This window comes from Octopus bimaculoides, chromosome 19 (genome assembly GCF_001194135.2).
Source record: "Octopus bimaculoides isolate UCB-OBI-ISO-001 chromosome 19, ASM119413v2, whole genome shotgun sequence".
Classification (NCBI taxonomy): domain Eukaryota; kingdom Metazoa; phylum Mollusca; class Cephalopoda; order Octopoda; family Octopodidae; genus Octopus; species Octopus bimaculoides.
The window spans coordinates 20,266,654-20,272,958 of record NC_068999.1 but is presented as its reverse complement, the minus strand read 5'-3'; positions in this window follow the sequence as shown (position 1 = coordinate 20,272,958).

Here is a 6,305-nt window from a genome sequence, read left to right as displayed (position 1 = left end):
ATAATAATAATAATAATAATAATAATAATAATAATATATGTAGTTTTGTCAACAGATTTCAAAAATGTAATCAGTTTCCTTCTATCAGGCACAGTTTTTCAGATGAGATAAGAGAGGTATATAACTCCCATCAGCAGTATCGCTACATGTAAACGTCTTATACAGGTAAATTCTGACTTCTGTTTTATAACTATTTGTATTTCTTTTGTAATTTTATGTTTTCATAATATTTTCTTTTCATAAATTTTACTTTCTGTTTAAGGTGCCATGTCATCATCATCATCATCAAATTCTACTCAGGATGTCAAGGCATTGCAAGAGCAGACCTCATATATTTTGTCATGTCTGTGTTTGTTTCAGCTGAATGGCGCTTATTCATTGATTCATATAAGGGAAGTCTCAAAGCAGTACTACTACAAATGGCAATAAGAAACCATCCATTCCCATAGAACATTCAGTGCACATGAAGGAGTGTTATGAAAACATGCAAGTACTCCTCAATGCCATAAAGTATACAAACTACAGCTGGAAAATATGTGGAGACTTGAAGGTGATTGGAATGTTGATGGGAATGCAATCTGGGTTCATGAAATACTGTTGCTTTTTATGCCTATGGGACAGTCGTGCAACTAACAAGCACTATGTGCATACAGAGTGGCCTTTGCGAAAATCATATGAGCCGGGAGTTTCTAGCGTTTAGAGTAAGCCACTTTTAAACCTATAAAATGTTCTCCTTCCCCCTCTTCACATAAAGGTTGACCTCATGAAACAATTCATGAAGACACTTGCCCGGAAAAGCTCAAAAGGTTTTGAACATGTGAAGGCCAAATTTCCAAAAATCACCGAGGCAAAACTGAAAGAGGGCGTATTCATAGGTCCGCAGATAAAAGAACTCTTGAAGGAGAACCACTTCCTCACAGCACTGGATGAGATTGAGCTTAAAACCTGGGAATCCTTCAAATGGTTCTGTGAAAATTTTCTAGTTAACAAGAGATCTCTAGAGTTTAGAAATGGAGTGAAATGTCTTCTAGACTCCTATGCTGCAATGGGCTGTCGGATGTCACTAAAAGTCCATTTCCTTGATTCACATCTGGATTTTTTTGCAGAGAAACTTGGAGCAGTGTCTGATGAGCAGTGTCTGATGAGTAGGGGGAACGCTTTAATCAAGATATTGCATCGATGGAACAACGATATCAAGGATTTTGGAATACAGGAATGTTAGCTGACTACTGCTGGATGTTATACAGGAATGAATCTAAGACAAAACACCATAGAAAGTCCAAATCCCCAAAATTTTAAGTTGTTATGCATTCGAGTGTATTCTAACTTATTTGTACACAATAATTTTAATTTTGTGCAATAAAAAGCCACGAAATTATCGTATCTTGTATTCATTATACTTTTATATAGACATGCTTTACGTATCCTATAAGTTAAAACAGCAGATATCAATAACATGAAAATGTGACCCGATAGAGGAAATCAGACTTCATATTCGTAATCAGCATCAAAAGGTAACCCAGAAAAGTCAATCAGCAACTCTGATGATTAAAAAAGGTTTTGTTGACCAGTGTAATCATTAAAGTGATTTTATCCTTATATTCTATTATATATATATATATATGAAGTTTATGGCCACCGCCAAACATCTGGCAAATTTAGAGGTGCACTAATTATCCAGAAGCAGCAAAAACTTTTAGGTAAATCACGAACGTGATTTTGTACTTTTTGTAAAATGTTACGCTGAAATTAGAAAATATGTTTCATTAGTATGTAATTATTATGTAAAATTATTAAACAATCTAGATTCAAATTAATTATTCGAATTACGCGTTCACAACTCTACTCATCATTAATTATGTTGAAAAAGTGATTCAGAACGTGATATAAAATAGATACCACATCCGTCTATAGTTTTTCTCACATTCTGAGTCTCAATTAGTAAGACAATGTTTGATTTTCGTATTCTTATCTGTAGTGTTCAGAGGAATGTTATAATAATTCATTCAGGTTCTACACTTAGTTTACAAATTTATTCTGGATGATCTGTAGTGCTGAATACTGAAGCATTTCAAAAGAAAAGCGGTTAAAGTAAGACTGCATAAGGTATCCATAAGTATTTCGTAGTAGCATTTTCCTTTTCGTCTTCACTGGCTTCATTGATGGCTGCTTAATAATACTGTTATTCGTAAAATTTTAGAATGGGATTGCTACCTTCTAATTACTGCTTCTTCTAAATTTTGCTCGCGCATTTTCTATCACTTCATCAAATGTTTATATGATATAGTGTATGGCCTTCATACTATGTTAGATTATGAATAATCCCCTCAGAAATTGGTTATCTTTTTCTGAAACCATTTATATAATAGTGAAATGAAGGAAGGTGGCCTTAATATCAAGCTTGATATTCTTGTTTCTGAAGAATTCTCTCAAAGAAGAATGAGTATTACCATTTGTTGGTATAGGATTTTTTTTCGAAAAATGAACTGTTTTATCAGCATTGGATGAGAAAAGAACTGTTTTATCCACATTAGATTAAAAAAGAACTGTTTTATCTGCATTGTATGAAAAAAAAATGTTTTATCAAAGTGGACGAGGTAGACCCTCCCGCCAATGATACTATTATGACTTTCAGGAAATCCCTTCTCAACTCAAAATATGTATTCGAAGTATTACCAGGCATACGGAAAACGTATAAATTTAAGTATAAAATAACAATTCAAGCTATTAAATAAATAACTGATGGTTATGTAGGCTTAAGGAAGTATGGCATTTCCATCGTATAATTAAGTGAAGATGATCCTTGCTATTTTCACTTTGATAGTTGCTTTCTGTTGTACGTCTTACCTTTCAGTCATGCACTCATAAACCAATCGTTTATTCATTTTTTCCCATGAAATATACGTTAGTAGCTATAATGAGGTAAGTAAAACAAGATCATATTTTATGACCGCTGTAGAAATTCAATGTAGTCAAGCTTAGCTCAATTGATATTGGCGTTCGCCAGTTTCTATCCGTCTTAATATTAGCAATTTTATAGCTAAATGCTTTTCCTCAGCACTTTCAACTCTCAGCACTTTCTGTTGCAGCATTTCTTACTCATGATAGACAAAGAATTTTATTACCACTGTACACTTCTTTAAACTTTGTGCACTTCAAATGTTGCACTCGGTTTACATTTAAACAACTATTACTGTGAAATGAAATCTACAATTTGATGTAGTGAAATAAAAAAAATAGTGATACAGGCTAAAGTTCAATGCAGAACAAATGCTTAAAATACTGAGAGAATAAAACGAAAGACACAGATAAGATAAAGCCACCATGAATGAACATTAATGAACTGAAGATATCAATTAGGAAGTCACCATTTGCGTAGTGAGAAAATGGACGTCATTTAATTGTACGCTACACCGAGAGTAAGAGAGAAAAGGGTGAGTGAAAGAGAAAGTGAAAGACAAGGCGTGAGACAGGGAAAAGAGATATGTGATGAAATAAAATAAAATTAGAGATCAACAGTGGTCAGACTATGAAAAGGAACTTGGAGAATGGATTTGATAACGACGAGAAAATATGAAAAAAAAAAACAACAGTTGCTTAATTTCAAAAATGCTCTTGGGGAAAGACAAAGTTTGAGATTATTTGGTGCATGTAGCATAACTACATCAGTATGAGACTTATTTTCAATAAAATAATCCATTTTCTACATCATTTGTCATAAACATTTTCAACAAAGCGAAGCAATATTATGAAAAGTAAAACGTAATGGAATGAGAATGCAAGAAGAATTCATATAAAAAGTGAAACTTTCATGGATTCCCAGCTGCGAGTATAACATAATGCGATCTCTGCAAATTACGTCTAGAAAACAAGATATTTATATATATAACGTTTGGTGCAATCCCTTGTTTTTCGGAGATAAGACGGCCGAACATGGGGCCATATTGAAAATTTCAGCTTCCACTAACAGTAACCCTGACCCTCAACCTAATATACCTGTATGCATACAGGCATACATATATACATACGTACATACATACAAACATACATACATGCCTACAAACACATACGTACACATACATATATATACATACACATATATATGTGTACAGATATACATATACATACACGTATATATGTTTATATATGTATATATATGTATATATATGTATATATATATATATATATATATATGTGTGTGTGTGTGTGTGTGTGTGTGTGTATGTTGTATGCACGTATGTATATATATATAAATATATATATATATATATATATATATATATATATGTATATATATATATATGTTTGTATCTATAGAAAGGAAATAAGTTACAAGGATGTCCAGGTATCAGTACATTATGGCCGTTTCAAGCGGCTCTATTTAATCGATCAATGATACCATTACATCAATTTCGAAACCGCTCTCGTTCGTTGGACGCAGACGACCATATAGATTTCCAACATAGAATAAGCCATTACTCTTTTAGCAGATTTTCATCAGTACAAGAAGCTAACATATTTACATTGTTTCCTTTTGCTATTTTTCTAACAGAATGAATTTAAAGAAAACAAAAACGTGTACTTAAAGCCTACTATAATTGAGAATGGCAAAGGAGAATAAATGGAGTGAAGCAAGAGGAATAGTGATATAGCTACGTTTATATTTATCTTTATCACCTTCAAAAGACTTAATGAAGCATGTTGTCTACAAGCCCTTAGAATTAAATCCATTGGGAAGTGGCAGTGAAGTTCTAGTTTGGGTGATAAATTAGTTAACGTTAGATACTCTTCTCGGCCGCCATATTACTGGGACCATATATCCAGCCCTTATCTACATAAAAGTATATAACACCCAGAACCACGCTAATAGCCTAGGAGTGAGATTTTAGGGTGTCTCGGCTTTCTGGGTATGGATTTCGATACAACTGTTCTCAATTGGTTTGCCCACAATGACAACATCGTTGTTATATTTTCATTATTCTATGTAACGTACCTTCTTTTTAATTGCAGATTTCTTCAGTTTTTTGGTGAACCACGCTAAAAGCTTGTGAATGAAAATAGCCCATATAGACGTTTTATTTTACTTATCAGAAAATAAATGGGCAATGATACATATTAAGCATACATTAAGAATGTATTTAATAGAAAACTACAATAATATTACTTTTATTGACATAATGAATTATTTAGCCACATGATAAACGAGGAAGTTGTATTTCACCTTTGTATTTCAGCCTCTCTTATTCATATTGATTGGCCTATTAATTCAATGACTATATATTATTATAAACTCAATATTTATTTTGTACGCATACTATGTTTACTGTATTTCTTGCACGTGTCTCAAAATGCTTTAAATTTATTGTTCCATTATTATACTTATTAATTACAATGTGAATTTGTCTATACATAACTAAATTCTTACAGCTAACCTTTCCATTATTTGACTGATTGGCTTTACCATTTAAACTATGTTTTGTCCTATCTGTACTCATATATATTTAAGTAATGATTACAGTTTTTATTATATCTACCTACCATTAAATTAAACATTATCCCCTCTATTCTTCCAGCATTTTTATTAATTAAATTCTTTCTATCTTCCTATTTCTGGTAGAATGTTTCAAGACTGTACTTATAAATCCACTGAACTTTCTATTTAACTTATTTAATATAGTATTTTTGCTTCATACCTTGCACACCTCTCTAAGAATATATAAAATGCACATTTTCTATCTAGCCCAATTGGATTATTTGCTATACTCAATTTGTCATTAATTACCTCCCCTTGATAGTTTGTTTTTTATATTTAGTCATTTCTCAACCTACATATACATGATATGATTACAGTGCAAAATAAGAACATTTATAATCGCTATATATCCCCACCCACTCTCTCTCTTTAAACGTACGTCTATAATAATTTTCATATTTTTTTTTAATATCTATTTACATGAATATTTGCATTCACCGTTTTGCATTTTGTGCATGTCCCTAATTTAGTTTCTTCCTAGTTTTGACAGAATAGATATAATATGACATTTTACCAATTGTATATACTTGAGATTTATTATACTTAACACTCGCGATGACTATATTGTTTTACAACTCCATTATACACAACCTTACTCCCTTTCTAAGAGATCTGCCATTTGTATACTATGTTCTTTATGTATATATTTTATCACACACACGCACATCGCCAACAATGGTCAATCTCTTGAAAAGGGATCATAACCCCGAAATATAGAATAGAAGGTAAGTCTACATTAATTGACACATTTGTTTTCATGTGATTTAAACCT